The sequence below is a fragment of the Vulpes vulpes genome, chromosome 16, assembly GCF_048418805.1.
Source record: "Vulpes vulpes isolate BD-2025 chromosome 16, VulVul3, whole genome shotgun sequence".
NCBI lineage: Eukaryota > Metazoa > Chordata > Mammalia > Carnivora > Canidae > Vulpes > Vulpes vulpes.
This window is the reverse complement of record NC_132795.1, coordinates 50,248,102-50,261,602: the sequence shown is the minus strand read 5'-3', so window position 1 is coordinate 50,261,602 and position 13,501 is coordinate 50,248,102. Positions and strand designations below refer to the sequence as shown.

Here is a 13,501-nt window from a genome sequence, read left to right as displayed (position 1 = left end):
GGGGGGGAGGGGGGTTAAGGGACACGAGTGAAAGGGTCAGGTACGGCCTGCGCTCCAGAGTCGCTGTGCAACCCGGGGATTTGTTTGGAGCTGGGTTTCCTGCCCGGAGCAGGTCCTCCTGGGCGCTGGCCGCTACAAATAGAACAGTGGCAGGAGCAGCGGGAGGGCAGGGAGGAAGGCTGGCATAGCACACATTTCGTTCCGAGGGAGGGAGGGGTGTCCTGATGGGCTGGCACCGGGGGCTTTGTGCATTCCGGGCGCCGTCGCGCAAACAGAGCAGCTTTGCAGCTCTCTCGCCTGCTCCTTGCCATTGGCTGCCCGGCCGCGACCTCCCCCTGCGCTGGCAGAGGCCCAGCGCCTCGCCTCGGCTGGGCACAAAGTCAGCCCCTCGCCCCCGACGCACGGCGGGAGGGGGCTCGGCTCTCGGGCGGCCCGGGGGTGGGCGTGGGTGTGGGTGCGGGGCGGGTGGTCGGAGTTGGCATCGGGTCCCGACCCGACCCTGTCCCCGCTGCCCTTCACCCCCTGGGCCCCCGCCGGGCACCTCGGCCACCTGTCCACGCGTCCTCAGCGCGCGTTCTCTTTCTCCTTCTTTTGCATCCTGGGCTCCGTGGGGGGGTGCTCCCCGCGCGCCCCCACTTGGCGCCCCCGCGCCCCGAGGGCCGCGCTGGTCCTCAGCCGCCGGGCAGGGCTCCGGGGGAGCAGGGGCCTCGCCGGCGCGGCCTGGGGCCGGGCGGGAGCCTCCAGGGTCCCGCGGCCTCGGGGCTGCACGCGCCGTCCCGCCAGCCCCGCACCTCCGCAGCCCCTCCGCTTCCCCGGCCTCAGTTTCCCCACCGTCGCGGCCGCCCGCCCGCGCGAGGGGGGCCTGGGGGACGCGGCCCCGCCCCGGCCCCGCCGCCAGCCAACCGGGCGCCGCCGCCAGGGGGGTGTGTCCCGCCGGGGCTCCCGGGGCGCGGGGCGCGGGGCGGGCGGGCGGGGCTTCCGGAGCCCCCGTGCGAGCTGCCCGCGCGGCGCGGCCGGGCCGGGGCGGGGGGGCGGGGGCCGGGGGCCGGGGCGGCGCGTGCCGCGGGGGGCGCGGCTGGCACGGGCCGGGAGGCGGCGCCGGGCATGGGCAGGGGACGCGGCGGCCCCGCGGCGGGGGCGGGGGCGGGGGCGGGGGCGGGGGCGGCGGCAGCTCGCGCCCTGCCCGGCGCCGCCTCCCTCGCGCGCTGGCCCGGCGGACCGCAGGCGGCGGAGCGGCCCCAGGTGCCGGGGCGGGGGCGGGCGCGCGCGGGGGTCCGCGAGCCGGGCCTCGGGTTCTCGGGACGCCGGGCGGCGGCGGCGGGGAGGGGCCGGGCCGGGCCGGGCGGCGCATGCGCGGGGCCGGGGCCCGGGGCGCGGGGTCGGGCGCGGGGGTCCCCGGGGGCCGCCCCCCACTCGGCCGCCCCGCGAGCGCCGGGGACCTCGGGGACGCCGGGCGCACAGGGAAGGCCCCCGCGCGGGGTCCTGGGGCGCGCCCTCCCCCGGCGCGGCCGGCTTGGCTTGGGGCGTCCCCGCCCGGGGTCCCCGCGGCCGGTCGCCGAGGCCGGGACAGACGGACCCGGGGCCGCGGCCGCACCGGAGCAGCTCGGAGGCGCTGCCGCCCTGTGCGCCCGGGCGCGCCCCCCGCCCCCCCCGCCGACCCCAGGGCCCGGCCGCGCTCGCCCCCACCCGCGCCCAGGTCTCCCGGGGGCGCTCCGGAGGCGGGGGGCTGCCCTCAGGCCCGTGCCTTCCTCGCCTCCCCGAGTTGGAGCTGGGACGGCGCGCCCCGAATGTCCGCGTCCGAGTCTTTCTAAGAAAAGTCGGTGGCTGCGTAACGCGCCGGACTTGGGGGCGCCCTGGGTCCCTGCGGGGCCGCGGGGCCGCGGGGGGGAGGGCGCGCGGGGCGGGGCGGGGCGGGGGGCGGGGGGGCCGCCCGGGAGGGGGGCGCAGGGCTTCCCATTGCCGCTCAAGTAGGGTCACCGTGACTTTCCTCTTCCAAGGTGGTGGAGAGCTGGGGAGAATCCAGAGGACATATCGTAACCGTTTCCTCCTTTACCTCCCAACTGCCAAGGCTGCAGGGAAGGGACGGGCCCTGCCTCGGCCTGGGCTCCCGGTGAGGCGAGCTCAGAGGTCGGCCCGGGCCGCCGCAGGTAAGTACAAGGCTCGATCCGTTGTGATTCCAGACCCCAGTGCTTAAGCGCTTCCTTCTGGGGCCCTGCGAACTCCATGTGTGGGGATTGGTTATTACTTTGCGGTGCGAAGTTACGTCTGTTTCCAGGGCCTTGGAAGTCCGGTGAAGGTGGGTGCTGCTGAGTGGTAGGTTCTCTCTCCGTTTCACCAAGAGTTTCATTCCTGCGTAGCCAGTCAGTTCCACCTCGTGGAAACCTGTTCTTTGACAGACACCAAAGTTACAGGTGGTGGCAGGGGCCGAGCAGCACGGAAGCTTTTCATGCTGACTTGAATATCAAGCAGATAGCTTGCTGGGGTAGTAGGTCAGGTCCGGAACTGTCATCATGCAGGGCAGGGACAGGCCCGGAGAAGCAGCCGGGTGGGAGACGTCACTGTCCTCCAGGGGCCAGACAGGCTGATGGGACACACTTCTGTTCAACTTTGAAGCAAAAGCGGATTAATGGGCCGTGGAGAAAATGGTTTTCTCTCTTTTCTCAGATCTTAGACATATCACGAGAGACATCCCATAATCACGAAATAGTTTTTTACTAGCTCCTGTCTATCAGACTTGCAAACAGATTTTTAGACATTGTGCATGCGAGAAAGAGAGAGGAGAAGGAAAGGCGTGTTTTTTCCATAGAAACCATTTTGTAATCTGCTTCTGCTTCGTTGACTGTTGGGTAATGAAAAATCTTGCCATGTGAAATAAATGTGTTTGTGCTTCATCATCTTAAATGTCTATGTAATATCCCATTGTGTTTGGGTAGAGTCATTATTTAGCTAATCCCTTAGTGCGTTTGTGTGTTTATACATATAATTGTGAGTGATCTATGTTCATTCATTCTGCAGCTATTTATCAAGTAGCTGCTGTGGGCTGAGGTGCTCAGTATGGAGCAGGACAACCATGGATCTGCTTGCGAAGCTGATTTTGTACCAGGATACAAAAAAAAAAAAAAGATTGTCCTCCTCATCCCAAAAGATGAAACTGGAGTATAGAGAGGGAAACTATTTTTGCCAAAACATCTTGCTATTTAGTGTTTGATAACTAGCACTTTTTTTCTTGTATGCTGTATCTCTGTTTCCTTAAGAAACCTTTAAAAAAATTAAATGTTTCTCAGCTTAGTGTAAACGGGTTTTAAGCACCCCCTATTCTCTTTTCTCTTTTGCCTCTCCCACAGTCTCTGCATGTAAATAAAATATTCTTAAAGGAGAATAGCGTGAGTGTCTCAACTTCCAAGTGGCTGGTGCTACTGTTGAACATTTGTACTAACTTTGTTGCAGTGCTGTGGGAGGGGATGTGGCCTGTGTAATTTCTGCTGTTTTGTGAATGTGAGGACCTCTGTTTCTCTTTCTGGTTTTGGTGGGCTGGATATTGAGTCAGTCTTCCCTGTGTTTCATAGACATCCTAAAGAAAGGCATAGTTTCTGTGTGCAGCATAGACATTTGCAGTACCTGTTCCTTCCGCCTTGTTAGTGACATGGAACAAGCGAGTTCACCTCCAAGGCCAGGTCATGTGGTTAGGGAGAATGAGGTGGTGACCTTTTTTTTTTTTTTTTTTTTAAGGTTTTATTTATTTATTCATGAGAGACAGAGACAGAGAAGCAGAGGCACAGGCAGAGGGAAAAGCAGGCTCCCTGTGGGGAACCCGATGTGGGACTCCATCCAGGGACCCCAGGATCACGACCTGAGCCGAAGGCAGATGTGCAACCACTGATCTACCCAGGTGCCCCAGCTGGTGAACTCTAATTGCCAGCTTGGTGTTAAGATCATTTTAAAGTAAGAACCAAACAGGAGAGGCCCTAGAAGTCCCAGGGGACCATATTTGAAAGACCTTGTTTCTTCCAAGGATTCCTAACGCTGACGTGCCATGAGCTTCTTATGGAGAGGAACACATGCGTGTGATTTTTCCAACCGGTTCTGTGGATAATCATATGTGACCCAGTCTGATGGTTGTCGTTATCAGGAGGTGTGCTTGTTCTTTGCCTCGGAGTATTTAATTAGGTAGCATCTTGTAGTTGTGATATTATGGTGCCTGGAAGAGTTTCTGCACTCCAGAAAGTGAAGAATTTACTCCTCACTAGGTCAGCCTTGTTACAATTATTTTTGTGGTTCAGCTGCATTTGTTTTGAGGTCAGCATGTCGTAAAAGAAAACGCATTCGAACATTTCAGTTTGCATCAGGGAAGCAGCTTGATACAGTGGAAGTGCACTGGGTTGTTAACGTTGAGATTTGGATTTTTGTTCCATAGCCGCTGCCTGCCGGGCCTGCGGTCTTCATACATTGCTCCAGACTGCTCTCTTCTCATCAGGGAACGGAGTTCCTTTCCGTTTCACCTTTCTGAGGGCTCGTCAAGCTCAAAAGTGGTGACTTGCATGAAGATTCTTTGTAAAATGTGAAAACCTGTGCAGAGCCCCAGAGGTGTCTTAAGAAGCCACACCCTGGCCTCTGCTTCTCAGTGAGCCACAGAGCTGATCCCTATAATATTTTTGCCCTGGCCATTTTATGAATCTTGAAAGCCTCTCTGAAAGAAACATCCTCCCCCCATACATCCAGATTTTTGTCCCCTGTTTTTGACAGCATAAACATCAAAACTGTCAAGAGCGTTTCGTGCTTTCTCTGAACGCAGGTGTGCCCTCCTTTGTGGTGCTCATACACTGTGCGTTGGTCCTTACTCCGCTATTTCTGGATCACCGGAAGGACTGTTTCTCATCCTTGGAGGGTGAAGTCCTCCTGGACTTGGGCATGACTTTGCTGGGCAGCTCCTAGGTGCTGCCCTCCATCACAGCTTCTTGTCTGCCTTTCCCCGACGGAGTCTGACGCGTTGAGAGCAGAGTGTGTATCGTCCACGGCTGCCCCACTGGTCTCATATCCTGAGTCCATCCTTGCAGATGTTCATTGACCAAAGTGATGAGTGGAATTCAGTTCGAAAAGTGTTGATTGGTGGGCCTCTGTTTTCTACCGTCCACAAATGTGGGTGGGGGCTGGCTTAAAAGTGCAGACAGCAGGCCTGCCCACCACGCCCCCTTGGCATGTTGCGGCTTCCCTTCCACCTGGGATGGTGAGACCACCCTCGCTGTCACAATGACACAGGGGAGCTGCTGCACCCAGGCTGGACCTCTGTGGGCAGTGCCCACCGCAGCCCTATCATAAAGGCGGTAGTTGTAGTCGAAATGATTCGGACTGAGATTATCACCAGGTTTGGGGCATATTATGTATCAGATGGACTTTTTATGAGCTGGCCTGAGAATCTAATTAAATAGAATGTTATTTCTTCTGCAAGATCATGGATTCAGATTCCAAACAACTGGCTCATTAGGAAAGGGGTATCTTTACACCAGTGTGAGTTTAGGAGCATTTATCTCTGATAGGGCAGGGGTCCAAGTGATACTCCCGTTGTGAGGATGAGATAGGCACAGGGGCAGTTAGAGAAAGTGCTCGCTACACGTCTCTATGTTGCAGGAAGCTGCACCCATCTGACTGCTTCTGTTTTTTGCTCTAGTTTAAGAGATTTGTGAATAAAGAGGAGTGACAGTTTCTAGTCTGGTGTACTTGCTTTACACTTTTAGCTTAGAGACCCCAAGTAAACTTTTAGGAAAGCATTGCTTTGAATAGTCAAAGTTAGGAAAGCAAATGCAGAATGACTGCCTCAAGGATTATGAAGCTTCTATGGGTGATTCGAAATTATAAGTGAACAGTATGTGTTGTAGTTCCTTTTTTTTTTTTTTTCCATTTTTAAGAGTGAGTGAGGCCCCAAGCTTTCTTGCAGCCATTTGTAACTGAACGAGTCTGCGGTTATGTGATAACCACACCAAGGTGACAAGTTGCCAAGCTCCAGTAAAAGGGACCCAGTTATGTAGAGGTTGACATGTGGGTGTGTCCTTTCTGAATTATTCTAAAGAAGTTAGTTGTCAGCCTGACGTGACTACTTAAATGCAGATTTACAATTAAGCAACATGGCTTGTAAAAGACAGGATCAATCTACCATCAGATCTTCATTGTCTGCAAGCCAGATTTCTTATATTACCTCTATGTTCAATGGGATTTTTTTCTTTAAGATTTTTCTTTAAGATCTCTTCTTTAAGAGAGAGAGAGGCAGAGGGAGAAGCAGGTTCCCTGCGGGGAGCCCGATATGGGACTCCATCCCAGAACCCCAGGATCACACGCTGGACTAAAGGCAGATGCTCAACCGCTGAGCCACCCAGGTGCCCCCCAGATGGGATTTTCTTTTGCCAGGAGAATTTTTAAAAATTTTTTTAAATTTTTATTTATTTATAATAGTCACACACACAGAGAGAAAGAGAGAGGCAGAGACATAGGCAGAGGGAGAAGCAGGCTCCACGCACCAGGAGCCGACGTGGGATTCGATCCCGGATCTCCAGGATCGCGCCCTGGGCCAAAGCGCCAAACCGCTGCGCCACCCAGGGATCCCTGCCAGGAGAATTTTTAGAAGCATCTCCAGCAATTTTCATCATCAGTCAGGTTGATGTATGTTAGGCTGCCGACAGGCCGAGCATTCTCCCTTGCTAGGATTTTGAAGAAATTTGACAAATTCTTCAGTCTTATTTTGGCTCACTTTATGGGACAGCTTGATAACCAGGCCAGAGTCTTATCCATTTGCTATGTACCCACTTTCCATTTCTGTTTTTCTCTCCATGCAACTGGGGATGGGATTAATGCAAATGATGTTTAAAAGGAAAATTGTTCAGAGAAATTTGAAGTTCAGCTGAAACCGGATCATCTCTTGGTGCGTGGAGGTGATCTACGATGGAGGCAGATAAGAGCAGCATCTGAACTGCCCTGTTGCCCTCGGATGTCTGGGTCTGCGCGGGGAGGCCTCTGCTGGCATGTCATAACTGCCTGCCTTCTCCACTTGGAAGACGCCCCCTCCTCTGTCACTGTCACCGGGTCCAGGCAGGGGCCTTCCTCCCGGGCCTGCAGGGCTCCCCTAACGCCACATAGCACTCAGCCCTGAGTGCACACAGGCTCAGAAACCACCTTCTTCCCTCCTTTCCTTAGAAACACGCACGTGCAGAGGGGGTTTTCTATGCAGAGGGGGTTTTCTAGAAAAAGGAAGACGTTCTGTTGTTGTACTTGTACTTTGTACTTGTACAAAGTGAGGAGTCCTGGGAGCTGGGGAACAGGTTTGGCCTCGCCAGGGTGCTCCCAGCGTGGGCTTCGTGGGGGACCCACACCCCGAGAAGAAGGCTCTGAACAATGAGAGGTGTGAGGAGAAAGGCACCGAATGCTTAGAAGCATTTGAGGCCAACGTTCCCCAAAAGACCAGCATAAACAGGGTGAAAGGGACTCATGTGCCGGCGCTGGTGGGAATGCTGGAGCATCAGTCAGGGGCCGAGAAGGGAGGTTCTAGACTTGGGAGAGGGAGTGAGGGGAACTGGTGGTGAGAGGAAGAGAGGCCACCCCAGAGAGGAAGGCCACAGTTCCCGGCTGAGGCTACAGCCGGAAGGTTCCAGCAGGATGTTGTCTGTGAAGAGCCGTAGTGATCCTGTGGAAGCCCCAGGCTCCGTGTGGGGAGACTGTGGGGAGACTGTGGGGAGGGGGTGGGTAGCAGGAGGTCAGTATAAGAAGAGGGAAGGGCGGTTTTTGTTGTTACCCTGGAGACTGAAAAGGATCGGCCTTCCTCTGCTCCGTTCCCTGCGCCTGGATGAATCTGACCAAGTTGGCCCTTAGCGCCCAGGTCAGAAGTCTAGGGGGAGGTGAATGTTTAACCGCATCAAGGACGGCAGGTAATCTCTGGTGCTCACGGGGCACAGGGCCATAAAGAAGCAAGAATCTGGAAGGAAGACGACTGCCAGGAAGACAGCTGCGTCTGTGGCTCATTCAGGGCCCAGCCCCAGAGGACAGGAGTGTGGAGGCCCACCTTCCAGTGAGGCCACGGGTGGGCCTTCTGGGCAGCGCGAGTCTCCCTCTGGAAGCTATTTCTGGAAGATGCCTGGTGGTCTCTGAGAAGGAGGGCTGTGAAGGGCGAGGGCAGGAGCTCAGACTTAGGGCTCAGTACAGGAACTGCCCTTTCGGGGATGAAAAGTGACATCCTGGCCAGAAGTACCAGCCTGTCCCCTGCCTGTCACCACCACGCCGCTTCCACCGGCACCTCTGCTCACCTGGAGCTGCTACCCAGGGCCAGGGAAGCAGAGGCTCACTTGCTCACCACCCCTACCCCCCACCCCCAGAGCCCTTGGCACCCCTCTCTGGCCCAGCAGCCAGGCCAGGAGGCAGGCCTTGCCTCCTCCCCGAGAGGCCTGTGTGCTTGGCCTTCGTGGCTATGACCTCAGGCCCCCTGGCCTGCCCCTGCCCCTCTGGGACACCCCCCCCACCCAGAGCAGCCCAGGACGGGCCTCGTGCTTGGGCCCTGGAGCAGGACCAGCCAGGCTCTGTGGGCCTTGATGGACCCACAGGCCCACATCTCAGCTTCCTGTCCACCCGTGAGGCGGATGTCAGTGCTTTCCTTAGGCGCTCACTCCCGCCACGTGGTAAGAGCTCTGGATGCTTCTTGGCTCACTCCAACTGCGAGGTTTAACCCCCACTCACCTGGCCTGGCTTACCTGCATCCGTGTGGACAGGAAGGCCCAGCCCGCACGCTCTGGGGCCGATGTTCCTCCTGCAGCACCAGCTCCTCTCCTGGTGCCTGGGACCCCCGTGACCCCGACCCAAGCCCCTTCCCTGGAGATCTGAGCTTGAAGCCCCTGCCTTCTGGAAGCCTCCCTGAATGACCTGCCCGGCTTGGACCCCTGTCATGCAAGGGCTAAGCTGCCCGCTGATTGTCCTCCAGAGCACGCACACACACATGCGTTACATGTTGGTCATCTTGGCGGCCCCGATGGAAATCACTGTCCCCGTGAGATGCGGACGCCCGGTGCCTGTAGCCACAGCTGCCTCGCTCCACATCTGCTCAGCACCGTCCCCAAGGTGCCGCTGGTTCGGGCCAGGTGACCAGCCTGGTAAGCCGCAGCTCCTGGCAGGCCACCCTCCAATGAGGGTCCCTCGGGGTTCAACCAAGTGCCACCTCCTTCATCACGCCCCCAGGACCCTCCCCCAGACCAGACACAGGGTTTTGTCCTGCAGACACGGCAACCCTACGGCAGCTGGAAAGCTCTCCGACCTGACACGTTCCACCCTCACCACAGCAACTGTTCGCTGGGTGCTTCCGTCTTGATTTCCAAGCTCAGGCAGTTTATTGGACAAATATTTACTGAGGGCCTATGTTGTGCCAGGCAGTGTTCTAGGCGCTGAGGAAGCAGAGGAAAGACAACACGAATGGTTACCTGCACTTATAGGAAGTGCTGCGTTCTGTGACGAGGAGGGCTCCCAGGCTGAGAGGGGAGGCAGGTCCCAAAGCAAATAATGCCAGAGTCTACACAGAGGCCTGAATGGGTGACTCGATAAATATTTGTTTTTAAAATTCAGTATCTCCTTTCGCTGAAAAAAGGAAGTCAGGAAGGAGGCAAGAGGGAAAATAATTATCCGAGAGATTTCCGAAGCCGTCTTGGTTGTGCTGATGATTATCTTGAAGGCAGTAAGTGCTCAAGTGAAATCCTTTTGACCCACTTATTCCAGCAGAATTTAAATCTGAGGTGAATATTAACTCTAATTGTGCATCTGGTGACCTAAATGCATGAGGCACTGTACGCTTAGTTACGGGGTCTGACTTCCCTTTGCGGCTCGCACTTCCAGTATTAAAAATAGATAAGCCCTCTGAGCAGCGAGTCTGTCTTAATCAAATAAGGATGATAAGGGCTCCCCGAAACGCAAACCTGATGGGACAGGAGCCGGATCGTGTGCCGTTAGCTTGACACCATTGGGTTTGAGAGCAGTGAACAAGGCACATTATTCCGTAGACCAATGCAAGCCCCGTTCCTAGGATCGCTGGGAAGATGATGGGTGATGTCCAGGCCCTCGAGGGAGGCAGGGAGGCTTCTGGCCTCGTGGCTGTGGGGAAAGAGGCACCTGTATCTGGTCTGGGGCTGTCATGAGCCCTGTTTCAGCAGGTGGGAGCAGGGCTGGCCTGGGAAATAGTCCTGGCCGCCTTCTTCTGTGGGCTTGGCGGCGTGTTGGGCTGGTTCCAGTGCCAGGTTTCCCTCTTTCTGCCTAAAAAGTATTTTTTCTAACCTAAAAATCAGGCAACTGAGATGGGCTTGAGGTCGGGTTTTTTTCTTAAGCCAGGTTTCTGAGGGATACTGAACATGCAGTAAAACTCAGCCTGTCCACCTGTACAATTGGGTGAGTTTTGGAAGCTTCCACAGTCCCTGTGTCCTTGCTGGCTGTCAGCTGGAGGTGGTTCTCAGCTTTGAGAGTCTGCCCATATCCCTCCGCTCGAGCCCTTTCATGGTTGAAATCAGCAACACGGGTTGAATCGTCCTCATACTCTGAATCTCTCTGACCTCCTCTTTGGCCTCATCACAGCCGTAGAGAGTTCTCCTGGCTTATCAGGGCTCAGGAGACTCGATCGGCCCCCCAGGTGATCCAGGGTGAGCCCCCAGGTGATCCAGGGTGAGCCCCCCTGAGACTCTGGGTGGAGCCCTTCCTTGCCTTCGCCTTACTTGTGGCCGTGGCTGTCCAGCTTGGCATTCTTTGGGTTATAGACACATCAGTCCAGTCTCTGCCTCTGTCATCACACGGTGGTCTCTGTGGGTGTGTCTGTGTCCAGATGCCCCCACTTTTTATAAAAACAGCATTTGTAGGGATCCCTGGGTGGCGCAGTGGTTTGGCGCCTGCCTTTGGCCCAGGGCGCGATCCTGGAGACCCGGGATCAAGTCCCACGTCGGGCTCCCGGTGCATGGAGCCTGCTTCTGCCTTTGCCTGTGTCTCTGCCTCTCTCTCTGTGTGTGTGTGTGTGTGACTATCATAAATAAATAAAAATTAAAAAAACAGCATTTGTATTAGATTAAGGGTGCACCCCACTCCCGAATGACCTCATCGTAACTATATCTGTGAATACCTGGTTTCCCATAAGGTCACATTCTGAAATACTGGAGGTAGGATGTGGACGGATCTTTTGCCAGGGGGCACACAAACCAACCCATGAGGTACTCTCCATCACACCTGCAGAGCCCCTCCCCCCCTGCTGTGCAAGGTCACATATCCGTAGACTCCAGGACTGGAGTGTGGACATCTTCAGGGACCATTACTTGGCACCACACCATGGTCCTATGATCTTGGCATCACTGTCTCTCCTGTTCATCCACAGGTGTGAGTGACCTGCTTCTTGTCCAGGCTCTGTCAACTCAAGACAAATCTATAATATCAGAGATGAAAAGCTAGGACCAGGGACGCCTGGGTGGCTCAGTGGTTGAGCATCTGCCTTCGGCCCAGGTCATGATCCCGGGGTCCTGGGATCAAGTCCCACATGGGGCTCCCCTCAGGGAACCTGCTTCTTCCTCTGCCTGTGTCTCTGCCTCTCTCTCTCTGGGTGTCTCTCATGAATGAATAAATAAAATCTTAAAAAAAAAAAAAAAAAGAAAGAAAGAAAAGAAAAAAACTAGGACCAGAGCCAGAGTTGCAGGTGCATTAGGTGGTTGGGGAAGGGGAGGTCTCCCAGCCACACAGCAGGGACAGTTTTAGAGGGATGCGGGTAATAGCACTGTGAGTGGCAGAGCGTGGTGGCTTCCTTCTTTCCCTCCGCTAGGCCGATGCCAGGGGCAAAGCTCCTGCTGCTGCAGCTGCTGCTGAGGGTGTGAGCAGTGGAGTGTGCTGGAGTTCCGGGGGTCCTGACCCCATGGGACTCTCCAGCTCCTTGTCCCTGTTTGCAGGAAGGAAGGACATCCTAATTGTGCTCAGTCCCCACATGGGGAGATTTTTTTCTTTTCTTTTTTTTTTTAGAGTGTGTGTGTGTGTCTGTGTGTGAGAGAGAGAGAGAGAGCATGAGAAGGGTTGGGGAGGAGGGAGAAGCAGACTCCCTGCTGAGCAGGGAGCCCAACATGGGACTCCATCCCAGGACCCTGGGATCATGACCTAAGCTGAAGGTAGATGCCCAACTGCCTGAGCCCCCCAGGCGCCCTGCGGAGGTCTTCTCTGACCCCATATTTCTTTTTTTTTTTTTTTTTATTTATGATAGTCACACAGAGAGAGAGAGAGAGAGAGGCAGAGACATAGGCAGAGGGAGAAGCAGGCTCCATGCACCGGGAGCCCGACGTGGGATTCGATCCCGGGTCTCCAGGATCCGCCCTGGGCCAAAGGCAGGCGCCAAACCGCTGCGCCACCCAGGGATCCCCCATATTTCTTTTTTTAAATTTATTTTTATTTTTATTTTTGACGCCATATTTCTAACTGCAGCCCCTTCTGCCTGCCTTGTCTCCATCCAACGTAGGAGATGCTCTATTTGCTGGCTTCTCATTGGCCTCCCCTTCCTAGAATGGTAACTCCATGGGGTCGGGGATAGCTATCGGTTTTCCTCACTCCTATACTCCTGTACTCACAGTACCTAGAACATGGTATAGAAGGCTCCTAAAAATATCTGTTGAATGAACAAAGCCTCCCTCTCTACTTAATGATCTATGGCCTTGTGCTTGTTGAAAAGATGACAGTTTTTCTGTTCTCAAATGTTATTAGAAAAATGTTATTTGAGTAAGATTGCCTGAAATATGAAGAAAAAACCTTAAGGAAATGGTGTCATATGCCAGTCTATGGAGGTTTTTTTTAAGGGTACGGAAATACTCTGTAGGTCTGGAAATAAAAAAATAAAGAGAAAAACAGCTCTTTCAATCCGTAGAGCTGGTATTCACAACTATTAAGTGGTTTGAAAATGTTAAGTTGGGGGCTTCATTTTTGATAATGGCTCAGTAGTTTGGAAGTCAACTAGAAAAGGTGGACAAAATCCTTAAACATATGCGAGGGCATTGGCTGAGGTCTGGAGAAGATGGACACTTGACGTTTGGGGTCGTTTTGTCCCTCTATGTTGGCCAATTTATGGATGAAGCAGTGACAAAGCTAAATAACATGTCTCTAAGACTAAGAACTTAAACTTGGGATATAAAACCTATAAGAGGGACACCCGGGTGGCTCAGTGGTTGAGCATCTGTCTTCAGCTCAGGTCATGATCTCAGTGTCCTGGCATCAAGTCCTGCATTAGGCTCCCTGTGGGGAGCCTGCTTCCCCCTCTGCCTATGTCTCTGTCTCTCTCTGTATCTCTCATGAATGAATAAAAACAATCTTAAAAAAAAAATCCTATGATAGAAGACCCTGGAAAACATCCCAGACTTTGGGTTGGGACCCAAAAAGCTGCCCTGTAGAAATACAGGTGACCTGGAAATCGATCAGCTTGCTCCCGAGCTGAGCCCAGTTCTAACTCATCTCAATCCTTGAGGCCGGGTGAAGGTGGTCC

The 13,501-nt window shown here is 54.9% G+C and overlaps 1 protein-coding gene across 5 annotated transcripts in view; it reads left to right on the top strand.

Annotated features, from left to right (window-relative positions):
- The first annotated feature begins 277 nt into the window (after positions 1-277).
- PPARA (peroxisome proliferator activated receptor alpha) overlaps positions 278-13,501 on the top strand; it is a 72,472-nt gene continuing 59,248 nt past the window's right edge. The window contains exons 1-2 of one of the 5 annotated variants that reach the window (XM_072742327.1): positions 278-379; positions 1,998-2,147. The gene's annotated coding sequence lies outside the window, so the exon portion shown is untranslated. Of the gene's footprint in view, positions 380-1,142; positions 1,243-1,269; positions 1,817-1,997; positions 2,148-13,501 lie in introns of those variants that run through there. The other 4 variants (XM_072742329.1, XM_072742323.1, XM_072742324.1 and 1 more) reach the window with 4 other exon arrangements.